Source organism: Oncorhynchus mykiss, chromosome 4, assembly GCF_057628025.1.
Source record: "Oncorhynchus mykiss isolate SJ-2025 chromosome 4, ASM5762802v1, whole genome shotgun sequence".
In the NCBI taxonomy this organism is placed as follows: Eukaryota; Metazoa; Chordata; class Actinopteri; order Salmoniformes; family Salmonidae; genus Oncorhynchus; species Oncorhynchus mykiss.
In genome coordinates, this window is record NC_143025.1 from 42853888 (window position 1) to 42868381 (window position 14494).

The 14494-nt window shown below is 41.4% G+C and overlaps 1 long non-coding RNA gene across 1 annotated transcript in view; it reads left to right on the top strand.

Annotated features, from left to right (window-relative positions):
• Positions 1–14494, top strand: part of LOC149984020 (uncharacterized) — a 468468-nt gene that overhangs the window by 374744 nt on the left and 79230 nt on the right. The gene's annotated exons all lie outside the window — the stretch shown is intronic.

Genomic DNA, 14494 nt, shown 5'->3' on the forward strand with positions numbered 1-14494 from the left:
TTGGTGCACCGGTACTGCTTGCTCTGCGGTAGCACAGAGAGCAGTCTATGACTTGCCTTCCTCTGACATCCGCACTGAGCTAAAGGCTACAGCTGCCGGTTTCAACGAGAGGGACACTAATATGGAAGCTTATAATAAAACCCGCTACGACCTCTGACGAGCCATCAAACAGTCAAAATATTAATACTGGACGAAGACTGAATCCTACTACGCCGGCTCTGACGCTCGTCAGATGTGTCAGGGTTTGCCAAACTATCACAGATTATGAAGGGAATCCCAGAGGTGTTTGTCAGACCGGGAGACATCCTGAAAATCGCTCTTAAGAAAAGCTCAGCCCTGTCAGTTTTATTGTCCAATCATGTTGTTTTTTCTTTGACTGTGTATAGGAAACCCTCCTAGTCTTTCTTAAAAATATAATTCATATGAACAAGTAGAAGGTTGCTGCAACTTGACAGGGTTTTCAACCTCCCCAAGCCCAGGAGTTTTTTCGGGAGTGTTTTAAAGCCATGGGACCTGATTAGAAAAACATATTTTTCGCTACACCAATCTGGGACATTTGGTGCTGTAACGCAGACGCTGGGAGTCAGGAAGAAAGTACAGGGGGTGAATTTAAAATTAAATAGCACATGGAACAATACAAAACAATAATAGCATCTGGACTAATACCGCCTGGGGTAAGAACCAAAGGGAGTGACAGATATAGGGGAGGTAATCATAGAAGTGATGGAGTCCAGGTGAGTCTCATGAGGCGCAGGTGCGTGTAACGATGGTGGCAGGTGTGCGTAATAATAAGTCAACTGGTGACAATGAGCGCCAGAGAGGAGGAGGGGGAGTGACTGTCAGGTCCACTCCCGCTCCTCCTCTCTGGCGCTCGTTGTCGCCAGTTGTCTAATCGTCATGCACACCTGCCCCCATCGTTACGTGCACCTGCACCTCATGACACTCACCTGGACTCCATCACTTTCTTGATTACCTCCCCTATTTCAGTCACTCCACTTGGTTCTTTCCTCAAGTGTTATTGACTCGATGGGTGTGAGGTCATAAAACCCCCCACCATGCCTCTCCCCCCTTGCGGGAAGGAGAGATATCTCTGTAGAACTGTGATACACTGTAACCTGATCCTCAGAGGCCAGTCATGACACTCCCCTTGGTTCTTTCCTCAGGTGTTATTGATTCTGTTTTCATGTTGGTGCATTGTTTGTGTTTCGTGTTCATTGTTTCTTTTATTTATTCAAACACTCACTCCCTGAACTTGCTTCCCGACTCTCAGCGCACATCGTTACAAACGTGCACTCCCGGAAAATCTTTAATGTTGGCTGCAACCTGGACTTAGGGGTAGACGTAACACAGTAAATGTAAATCTGTGACACTAAAATTAGTATGATATGTTCCATTTCTTATGGTTTGTATTAATTTGTGGATGTCCATCATCCATTTCATATGTTCCAAATTACAATTTGTATGATATGTTAAGAATTGCAAGTTGTACAATATGCCAATTGCAATACTTATATATTACAAATTGTAATTTGTTGTGTCTAACGGTAGCTAGGTGGCTTGGTGGCTAATGTTAGCTTGGCTAGGGGTTAGGGTTTAGGTTGGAGTTAAGGTTAGGATTAGGAATTAGTGTTAGCATTAGGGTTAGGGGAAGGGTTAGTTGACATGCTAAGTAGTTGCAAATGAGCTAAAATTAGTACGTATTTGCAAAGTTGCTAATATCCTCAAGTTGTCCGTGATGTGATTTGAACATGGTACCCACCCTCCCCGACCAACCTCCCTCCTTCATTTTGGGCTTAAGTCACCTTGCCTTACTTAAAAGGGCCCTTCCCAACAATGCAAAGAGAAAAATATAGAAAAATAATAACACAAGGAATAAATACACAATTAGTAACGATAACTTGGCTATATACACAGGGTACCAGTACCGAGTCGATGTGCAGAGTTACGAGGTAATTGAGGTAGAGGTACTGTATGTACATATAGGCACTTGTCACGGTCGTCCTCCTCTTCATCTGAAGAGGAGAGGCGAAAAGGATCTGAGGACCAATACGCGGCGTGGTAAGTGTCCATGGTCAATCTTTAATAAAGAAAGTAGTGAACACTGAAAACTATACAAAACCAGTAAACAAAATAACAACCGTGAAGCTAATCATATGGACTGTGCTGAAACAAGCCATCAACATAGACAATCACCCACAAACAAACAGTGCAACCCAGGCTACCTAATAATGATGATTCTCAATCAGAGACAACTAATGACACCTGCCTCTGATTGAGAACCATACTAGGCCGAAAACATAGAAATGCCCCAAAACATAGAAAAACAAACATAGACTGCCCACCCAACTCACGCCCTGACCATACTAAATAAATACAAAACAACAGAAATAGAGGTCAGAACGTGACAGTACTGTAAGGGTAAAGTGACTATGCAGCAGGATAGATAATAAACAGTGGCAGCAGTGTATGTGATAAATCACAAGAGTTTGTGCAAAAAAGAGTCAATGCAGATAGTCCGGGTAGCTACTTGATTAACTATTTCGTAGTCTTATGGTTTGGGGGTAGAAGCTGTTCAGGGTCCTGTTTGTTCCAGACTTGGTACATCGGCATCGTCTAGTCTTTGAGGCCAGGCTGCAACAATCGGATGGTGAAACTTGCCAGCCAACCAGAAAAACAAGATGAAGCAATTCATGTCTTCTTGAAAGTCAGGACAATCCTTGTGCTGCAAAGAAACATAATTTGTATATTTGAACATTTTTATTTTGCAAGCAGTAGGCATTTATAATTAAATGTGGAGTGGAACTTAATAAGTCAAATGCCCGCGTACCTTTAAAATGATTTGGCTATCATAATTTATATATTTAAAAAAAACACAGTTTCCATCATCATTTGTCACAATAAAGAAAGTTAGTCAAAAGAAAAATCCACCCCTGATGAACGATATGTAGTGAGGTGTGTACTGGCGGCAGAGAAGTCAGGCGCAGGAGAGTGAAAACTGATTTACAACGGTGTCGTTTAATATCCATAAACCACCGTCAACAGAACAATACAATAAATGGGTCAAACAAAACCCGGTAAATACCAGCATACCGTGTATAAGCACTTACAAGAAACAATCTCTGACAAGGACATGGGGTGGAACAGAGGGTTAAATACACAACATGTAATTGATGGGATTGGAACCAGGTGTGATGGAAGACAAGACAAAACCAATGGAAAATGAAAAGTGGATCAGCGATGGCTAGAAGGTCGGTGACTTCGACCGCCGAACGCCGCCCGAACAAGGAGAGGGACCAACGTCGGCGGAAGTCGTGACAGGATAAAAATGTTGTCGATCTTTGGAAGATTTCACATTTATCTGTCATTTCCATTACACATGTGGCAAAGATTCTTTGTGACATTGCTTTTGTCAAATTAACCTGGGTCGATGTAAACCTGCGTAGTGACTGAAGGCAACAGCAACATGTGTGTGGAGGCGGGGAGCGGATGGATGTCGGTGGTATATAGATTTTTACATCACAGCTATTTGATTTAGCCTACGGGAAATACACCAGAGTAATTACCATGGCACTGGAATCAGGTCAGTTGGTCAGTCACCTGCACAACAAAAACAGAAAGAAGTCTATGTCTATGGAAGTGTTACCAACTGGGTTCAAACCTGGGTCTCCCGTAGCCACAAAGGTATTTTAGCCCAGTGAGCTAAATCCTAGGGATTATTCTGGAAGCTATTGCACTTCTTCGGGTCTCTGGCAAGGTTACGACATGTGTGGTGAACATGGTTCACCGAACCACCTCTGTTAAAGAAGCAAAGGTATTGTGTTGTGTTTCAATTCAACTGTGACAAATAGGAGCTGTATACTGTAGCTGTGCTGCTATCATTAGAGTAAGAAGTACTCCATCACTGCCACATCTTGATGCTTGTAAATATTCAATAATCTAACATTGAAACCAAAGAGATGTTGCAAGCGTTTCTATCCATTGCTAGCTGCAGTCCTTGGGTATTATTATTAAACCCAAAATAGCATCTGTGTCTTTCCTCGTCCTGCACACTCATAAAGAATGGAGATATGAATAAGTTAGAGGTTCTGGGGAAATAACAGGAGACTTGAGGAGAATAGGTTACATAACTGTAACAGAGCAGGGAATTACTGGACCACTCTGCTCTCTCTCACTCTCTCCATAACTTTTAGACTTTCAAACATAAACTATTCCAAAGTGCACAAGCCAAGCACTCTCTCACTCACTCGCACGCACGCACGCACGCACGCACACACACACACACACACACACACACACACACACACACACACACACACACACACACACACACACACACAAATATCCTACTTACATAGTGATTTCCCCTCCATAGGGTTATTATACTTTCCGGAGCCCAGCTCATAATGTTTCCAGCTGCAACTAGTATACTGCATGTATAATAGGGCAGTTTTGCTCTATACATTGGCCCAGTGCCCTGGCTGCAGAGCCAATTACTGTGGATTTAAACACGGTCCGTCAGCAGTTAGTTCCTGTGAAAAGTCCCATTGCTTAATGACAATTCACAGGTATTCACATCTCACTTCAGTTCCAACTCTTATTAGGCTTGGGCTGAATCATTGAATTCAGGTGTGTGTGTGTGTGTGTGTGTGTGCCCTGTGAGTGCATGCGTGCACATGAAGGCATGTGTGTGCCTGTAATATCACGTTTCCCTTGGTCTGCCGTCAGTCCTGCAGTTTGTTTGAAGTTGTCATAATAGACTGTGACACATATGACAGGTCTGACATTTTCACATGACTTTTAATATTACACCATTCCTAACATACCCCTCCATTGAATTTGTTTGGTTACTTATCAGTTCTCTTGTGTCCGTGGAGAACCGTGTGTGAGGAGGTTGTCATGTGGCAGAGGTCTGTGGCTGGGAGTTGGCAGAGAACTCACCAAACAGGAAATGCATCACATTCCTTCCTGCTCCCCTCAGAGCAATGCAAAGACTCCATGGAGAACTGAAACACGCGCTGTCGCTCACCATGCACACGTGCACACTCATGCACACATGCATTCATACACGCAGGCATACACGAACACAGCACACACTCACCCCTCCCCCTTTTTCCTTCAGAACAGTCTCAATTTGTCGGGGCATGGACTCTACAAGGTGTTGAAAGTGTTCCACAGGGATGCTGGCCATGTTGACTCCAATGCTTCCCACACTAGTGTCAAGTTGGCTGAATGTCCTTTGGGTGGTGGACCATTCTTGATACAGATGGGAAACTGTTTAGCATGAAAACCCCAGCAGTGTTGTAGTTCTAGACACAAACCGGTGTGCCTGGCACCTACTACCATACCCTGTTCAAAGGCACTTACATATTTTGTCTTTCCCATTCAACATCTGAATGGCCCACAGACACAATCTATGTCTCAATTGTCTCAAGGTTTAAAAATTCTTTAACCTGTCAATAAGGGATCATAGCGTTCACCTGGATTCACCTGGTCAGTCTATGTCATGGAAAGAGCACCGGTAAAAAAATGTATTAATAATTAGTAAATGGTTTATAAGGATCTACATGAATCATCAACTGATGTATTAGTAAGTACATCTACTTTGTGCATGACACAAGTCATTTTTCCAACAATTGTTTTCACTCAGTGCCTCTTTGCTTGACATCATGGGAAAATCAAAAGCAATCAGCCAAGACCTCGGAAAATAAATTGTAGTCCTCCACAAGTCTGGTTCATCCTTGGGAGCAATTTGCAAACGCCTGAAGGTACCACATTCATCTGTACAAACAATAGTACGCAAGTATAAATACCATGGGACCACGCAACCGTCATACCGCTCAGGAAGGAGAAGCGTTCTGTCTCCTGGAGATGAACGTACTTTGGTGCGAAAAGTGCAACTCAATCCCAGAACAACAGCAAAGGACCTTGTGAAGATGCTGGAGGAAACAGGTACAAAAGTATCTATATCCACAGCAAAACAAGTCCTATATCGACATAACCTGAAAGGCCGCTCAGCAAGGAAGAAGCCACTTTTGCAACTGCACATGGGGACAAAGATCGTACTTTTTGGAGAAATGTCCTCTGGTCTGATGAAACAAAAATATAATTGTTTGGCCATATTGGCTATCGTTATGTTTGGAGGAAAAAGGGGGAGGCTTGCAAGCCGAAGAACACAATCCCAACCGCGAAGTACGGTGGTGGCAGCATCATGCTGTTGTGGTGGACTTCACAAAATAGATGGCATCATGAGGTAGTAAAATTATGTGGATATATTGAAGCAACATCTCAAGACATCAGTCATGAAGTTAAAGCTTGGTCGTAAATGGGTCTTCCAAATGGACAATGACCCCAAGCATTTTTCCAAAGTTGTGGCAAAATGGCTTAAGGACAACAAAGTCAATGATTCGGAGTGGCCATCACAAAGCTCTGACCTCATCCTATAGAACATTTGTGGGCAGAACTGAAAATGTGAGTGTGAGCAAGGAGGCCTACAAACCTGACTCAGTTACACCAGCTCTGTCATGAGGAATGGGCCAAAATCCACCCAATTTATTGTGGGAAGCTTGTGGATGGCTACCGGAAACGTTTGACCCAAGTTAAACAATTTAAAGGCAATAAACTTCTGACCCACTGGGAATGTGATGAAAGAAATAAAAGCTGAAATAAATCATTCTCTCTACTATTATTCTGACATTTCACATTCTTAAAGTAAAGGGGTGATCCTAACTGACCTAAGACAGGGAATTTTTACTAGGATTAGATGTCAGGAATTGTGAAAAACTGAGTTTAAATGTATTTGGCTAAGGTATACGTGAACTTCCGACTTCAACTGTACATGTACTCTCATTTACAAATGAGAATGAACAATTAACAATTAATAACTATGCCATTCATGGCATATATAAATACATGTAATAAATGGTGAGTCAACGTATTAATCAACCATTAACAAGCTTATAGTCTCATGAGTTAACAATGACACCTTTATAACTGGTTTATAAATACATTAGTAGTACATGATTAACCATTTCCAAATTGTGAACTTACTATAATCAAACCCTTTATTAATGATCTTATAAATCATTCATAAATCATTTTAAATAGTGTTTGTAAACTCTTTAGAGATTGCTTATTGACATTTACAAATGTAGGAACAGTGATTAATAAATGGCAAGTAAACTCTTTGCAAACTGTTTATAAATGGTTTATTAAGGAACCTTAATATAAAGTGTTACCATATGATTTGCTGCAAATTCAATATGAAATGCATTTATTTTAATCCACATATTCAATGCATACATAGGACCACACCAATGTATGATTTCCACATGGATGTACACTGTAGCTGTTACAATGATATGTGTTAAATCAGCCATGTACTGATTAATCTTGTTAATATTACATGTGAATAACACACACACTCACACGTGTGTGTGGATATGTTGCAAATGGATGCCATTTAAAACTTGTTTCAGTCCTGAACAAAGTAGCTAGGCCTAATGCCAGAAATAGGCCTGAAATGTTCGGAAACTAAGAATTCTAACGTACCATTCAGCATAGTTCAGGAGGCAACCCTCAAGCAAATGTCCAGAGGACCTGTAGTAGTGAAAGGAAATTACTGTAACCTTACCATTCAATGATAAAGAAACAAATCAGTTGGGGATTGTTATCTTCAGGACGTGTTTCACGCAATATAATCAGGTATTAAGTTAAATGTAATTGTTTAATAAAGAGAATTTAAAAAACATCTCCTCATGAGCCTGCCACTTACACTAAATGGATAACTGAGACAGAAAATAACTTTGGGGTCCACTTGCTGAGGTGAGCCAGCTAAATCGAGCAGTGTGTGTGTGTGTGTGTGTGTGTGTGTGTGTGTGTGTGTGTGTGTGTGTGTGTGTGTGTGTGTGTGTGTGTGTGTGTGAGAGAGAGAGAGAGAGGGAGAGAGAAAAAGGGAGAGAGAAAAAGGGAAGAGAGAAAAAGGGAAGAGAGAGAAACAGATTGTGAGTGCTTATCACTGTACGCCTGTGAGCCCCTACATGTACACTATGTGTGTGTATTAGCAAAAGAGAGAGGCGGAGAGTGAGAGTGCATGCAAATCCGTCAGAGTGGCAAATTGAAGGCAGATTTTCCATGGCAGGCATAGGCTCCAAATTGCTCGTTTGGAAAGGGAATTTCTCTGGCACGAGATGTGACAGTTATATTTATTTCAGAGATTGCCCCCATTTATACCAAGTGCTTTACACACACACAACCCAGAAGAAACTAAACTATTACTGAAAACTAGAACTGCCTTCAAAGAAAGAGAAAGAAATACTCACTTCCTGAGTTAGACAGTGATCAAACACAGAGATCATACAGAACAGCTAGGTAGATTTAATCCTATCCCGGTAATGTGTCTTTTTCTGATTGGATACAACTGGTCAGTATAGTAGATTCGGGATCTACTATAAAACGCTAGATTTTCTCTCTTTACATACTCCGTATTTCTCCTGTAAGACCCTATGATCTGTGAAATGTGCATGATACAGACAACATCTTGATGTCATTATACTCCTTATAGTGTGCTCTAAGATATGGAGTATGTCTAGCTAGATACATTAACTCTGGAAATTTGAGATTAAATTGTTCCAAACATTATGTCTAAAAAGAAGCTAAATCAAAAAGGGTACTTTTGTTTTTATGTCAAATTAATATGGCATTTGTTTTATTTCAGAATGTAGACATACATATCTTAGAGCACACTATAAGGAGTATAATGACATCAAGATGTTGTCCGTATCATTCACATTTCACAGATCATAGGGTCTTACAGGAAACATGTGTAGGTCTAAAAAGCGGCCTAAAATTGTCACTTTTATCATGATTTCCCCCAAAAAATTGTTCGATACAAATGTAAAAAGGATATCAAACATTCTTCCTCACAATTTAGTTCCTATGTGAGAATTGCCTGAACAATCTGAGATACCAAAAATATTTTGGGGCCTTCCTGATGTGGAATCGCTCAATAGACTAACATGAAGCCAATAATGTCTATTCTAAGACTGTTGGGAAGTAGATCCTATTGGGTATTTCCATGTAAAAGGACCCGTGAGCACAAAGATGAAAAGTTCATAGGAGCATGTCAAATTAAGGCATATATTTTTTATATATTAATCATTGGCCAGTACGGAGAATTAAGTAAATACACATCACTGTGAGCAAGGCACTTAACCCCAATTGCTCCTGTAAGTCGCTCTGGATAAGTGTCAGCCAAATGACTAAAATGTTAAATGTTAATCTGATTTAATCGGGCTTTAATTTCAGTGTGTCTACAAATTAATAAATGATATGTTGGATTCATGTCTCCATCTCAAACAAAAATCTAAGTTAAAGAAGAGGACTACATCAAATAAATCAAATCAAACTTTAAATGCACTTTAAATAAAGTTTGATTTGATTCAGTCCTATTCTTTCAATAAATATTATTTCATTTGTAATCAATCAGAACTTGAAACCCTGGGCATATTGTATTCAACCAGAATTTGAAAGCCGAGGCCTTTAATTTGCTCTGATAGCAATGGTGAATCTACTTCGTTTTTAAGTGCTGTAAAAAGGGTTTCCTACCCCTGCTGTAAATATATCAATTCTCCAGTAGGAGGTGCTTCCCAGCATATAGTTTTTTTTTCGGATCGTGGACATAACACGGAAGATCTGATGTCGTTTTAAAGGTATAAATGCCACATCATTTATACAAGGTTTGTTTATGCTGAAATTTGGTTGATGACATAATACTGTGGGTGACATTTCACTCTTAAAACAACGGTTTACAGTGCCTTGCAAAAGTATTCACCCCCCTTGGCGTTTTTCCTATTTTGGTGCATTACAACCTGTAATTTAAATAGATTTTTATATGGATATACACAAAAACGTCTAAATTGGTGAAGTGAAATTTAAAAAAATAACTTGTTTAAAAATAAATTAATTAATAAAAAATTGAAAATTGGTGCATATGTATGTATTCACCCCCTTTGCTATAAAGCCCCTAAATAAGATCTGGTGTGACCAATTACCTTCAGAAGTCACATAATTAATGAAATAAAGTCCACCTGTGTGAAATCTAAGTGTCACATGATCTGTCACATGATCTTAGTATATATACACGTGTTCTGAAAGGCCCCAGAGTTTAAAACACCACTAATCAAGGGGCACAGGTAGTCTAGTGGTTAGAGTGTTGGACTAGTAACTGAAAAGTTGCAAGATCTAATCCCTGAGCTGACAAGGTAAAGATCTGTCGTTCTGTCCCTGAACTAGGCACTTACCCACTGCTCCTAGGCTGTGATTGAAAATAATAATTTGTTCTTTAACTGACTTAAAGGTAAAAGCAAATGGCCATGGAGCTCTTCAAACAGGTCAGGGACAAGGTTGTGACGAAGTACCGATCAGGGTTGGGATATAAAAAAATATCAGGAACTTTGAATATCCCACACAGCACCATTATTCAAAAATGGAAAGAATATGGCATTGCAACAAACCTGCCAAGAGAGGGTTGCCCACTGAAACTCATGGGTCAGGCAAGGAGGGAATTAATCAGAGAGGGACCAAAGATAACCCTGAAGGAGCTGCAAAGCTCCACAGCAGAGATTGGAGTATCTGTCCATAGCACTTTAAGCCATACACTCCACAGGGCTTTATGGAAGAGTGTACAGAAAAAAAAGCCATTGCTTAAAGAAATAAGCGAACATGTTTGGTGTTTGCCAAAAGGCATGTGGGAGAGTCCCCAAACATATGGAAGAAGGTACTCTGGTCAGATGAGATGAAAATTGAGCTTTTTGGCCATCAAGGAAAATGTTATGTCTGGCGCAAACCCAACACCTCTCATCACCCTGAGAATACCATCCCCACAAATCAAATGTTATTTGTCACATGTGCCATCATGAAACCCTTACTTATTATCCCTTGACCAAAAATGCAGTTTTAAGAAAAATAAGTTTTAAGAAAGTATTTACTAAAATAAACTGAAGTAAAAAAAGAAAAAAGCATGTAGAAAAATAACAAATAATTAAAGAGCAACAATAAAAAAGCAGTAGCGAGGCCATATACAGCGGGTACCAGTACAGACTCAGTTAGTTGAGGTAATATGTACATGTAGGTAGAGGTAAAGTGACTATGCATAGATAGTAAGCAGAGAGTAGCAGCAGCGTAAAAATGAGAGGGGGGGGGGGACAATGCAAATAGTCTGGGTAGTCATTTGATTAGCTGTTTAGGAGTCTTATGGCTTGGGGGTAGAAGCTGTTAAGAAGCCTTTGTACCTAGACTTGGTGCTCCGGTACCACTTGCCATGTGGTAGCAAAGAGAACAGTCTGTGACTTGGGTGACTGGATTCTTTGGCAATTTTTAGGGCCTTATTCACCGCCTGGTATAAAGATCCTGGATGGCTGGAAGTTTGGCCCAAGTGACGCACTGGGCTGTACGCACTACTCTCTGTATTGCCTTGCGGTCGGAGGCTGAGCAGTTGCTATACCAGGCAGTGATGCAACCAATCAGGATGCTCTCGATGGTGCAACTGTAGAACTTTTTGAGAATCTGAGGACCTATGCCAAATCTTTTCAGTCTCCTGAGGGAGAATAGGCATTGTCGTGCCCTCTTCACGACTGTCTTGGTGTGTTTGGAACATGATAGTTTGTTGGTGAAGTGGACACCAAGGAACTTGACGCTCTCAACCTGCTCCACTACAACCCGTCGATGAGAATGGGGGTGTGCTATGTCCTGCTTTTCCTGTAATCCACAATCATATCCTCTGTCTTGATCAAGTTGAGGGAGAGGTTGTTATCCTGGCACCACACTGCCAGGTCTCTGACCTCCTCCCTATAGGCTGTTTCATTGTTGTCGGTTATCAGGACTATCACTGCTGTGTCGTTAGCAAACTTAATGATGGTGTTGGAGTCATGCTTGGCCATGGAGACATGAGTGAACAGGGAGTACAGGGGGGGGACTGAGCACATACCCCTGAGGAGCCCCTGTGTTGAGGCCCAGTGTGGTAGATGTGTTGTTACCTACCCTTACCACCTGGGGGCAGCCAATCAGGAAGTCCAGGATCCAGTTGCAGAGGGAGGTGTTTAGTCCCAGGGTCCTTAGCTTAGTGGGAAGGTTTGAGGGCACTGTGGTGTTGAATGCTGAGCTGCAGACAATGAATAGCATTCTCACATAGGTGTTCCTTTTTGTCCAGGTGGGAAAAGGCACTGTGGAGTGCAATAGAGATTGCATCATCATTGGATCTGTTGGGGTGGTATGCCAATTGGAGTGGGTCTAGGGTTTCTGGGATCATGGTGTTGTTAGCCATGACCAGCCTTTCAAAGCACTTCATGGCTACAGATGTGAGTGCTATGGATCAGTAGTAATTTAGGAAGGTTACCTTGGTGTTCTTGAGCACACGGACAATGGTGGTCTGCTTGAAACATGTTGGTATTACAGACTTGATCAGGGAGAGGTTGAAAATGTCAGTGAAGACACTTGCCAGTTAGTCAGTGCATGCTCGGAGTACATGTCCTGGTAATCCATCTGGCCCTGCAGCTTTGTGAATGTTTGACCTGTTTAAAGGTCTTACTCACATCGGCTACGGAGAGCGTGATCACACAGTCGTCGGGCACACCTGATGCTCTCTTGAATGTTTCCATGTTGCTTGCCTTGAAGCAAGCATAGAAGTAATTGAACTAGTTAGATACAGTGCCTTGCGAAAGTATTCGGCCCCCTTGAACTTTGCGACCTTTTGCCACATTTCACAGCTTCAAACATAAAGATATAAAACTGTACTTTTTGTGAAGAATCAACAACAAGTGGGACACAATCATGAAGGGGAACGACATTTATTGGATATTTCAAACTTTTTTAACAAATCAAAAACTGAAAAATTGGGCGTGCAAAATTATTCAGCCCCCTTAAGTTAATACTTTGTAGCGCCACCTTTTGCTGCGATTACAGCTGTAAGTCGCTTGGGGTATGTCTCTATCAGTTTTGCACATCGAGAGACTGACATTTTTTCCCATTCCTCCTTGCAAAACAGCTCGAGCTCAGTGAGGTTGGATGGAGAGCATTTGTGAACAGCAGTTTTCAGTTCTTTCCACAGATTCTCGATTGGATTCAGGTCTGGACTTTGACTTGGCCATTCTAACACCTGGATATGTTTATTTTTGAACCATTCCATTGTAGATTTTGCTTTATGTTTTGGATCATTGTCTTGTTGGAAGACAAATCTCCGTCCCAGTCTCAGGCTCCATCAGATTTTCTTCCAGAATGGTCCTGTATTTGGCTCCATCCATCTTCCCATCAATTTTAACCATCTTCCCTGTCCCTGCTGAAGAAAAGCAGGCCCAAACCATGATGCTGCCACCACCATGTTTGACAGTGGGGATGGTGTGTTCAGCTGTGTTGCTTTTACGCCAAACATAACGTTTTGCATTGTTGCCAAAAAGTTCAATTTTGGTTTCATCTGACCAGAGCACCTTCTTCCACATGTTTGGTGTGTCTCCCAGGTGGCTTGTGGCAAACTTTAAACAACACTTTTTATGGATATCTTTAAGAAATGGCTTTCTTCTTGCCACTCTTCCATAAAGGCCAGATTTGTGCAATATACGACTGATTGTTGTCCTATGGACAGAGTCTCCCACCTGAGCTGTAGATCTCTGCAGTTCATCCAGAGTGATCATGGGCCTCTTGGTTGCATCTGTGATCAGTCTTCTCCTTGTATGAGCTGAAAGTTTAGAGGGACGGCCAGGTCTTGGTAGATTTGCAGTGGTCTGATACTCCTTCCATTTCAATATTATCGCTTGCACAGTGCTCCTTGGGATGTTTAAAGCTTGGGAAATATTTTTGTATCCAAATCCGGCTTTAAACTTCTTCACAACAGTATCTCGGACCTGCCTGGTGTGTTCCTTGTTCTTCATGATGCTCTCTGCGCTTTTAACGGACCTCTGAGACTATCACAGTGCAGGTGCATTAATACGGAGACTTGATTACACACAGGTGGATTTTATTTATCATCATTAGTCATTTAGGTCAACATTGGATCATTCAGAGATCCTCACTGAACTTCTGGAGAGAGTTTGCTGCACTGAAAGTAAAGGGGCTGAATAATTTTGCCCGCCCAATTTTTCAGTTTTTGATTTGTTAAAAAAGTTTGAAATATCCAATAAATGTCGTTCCACTTCATGATTGTGTCCCACTTGTTGTTGATTCTTCACAAAAAAATACAGTTTTATATCTTTATGTTTGAAGTCTGAAATGTGGCAAAAGGTCGCAAAGTTCAAGGGGGACGAATACTTTCGCAAGGCACTGTAGGCTTGTGTCACTGGGCAGCTCGCGGCTTTGCTTCCCTTTGTAGTCCATAATAGTTTGCAATCCCTGCAGCATCCAACGAGCGCCGGAGCCGGTGTAGTACGATTCAATCATTGTCCTGTTTTGATGCTTTTCCTGTTTGATGGTTCATCGGAGGGCATAGCAGGAGTTCTTGTAAGTGTCC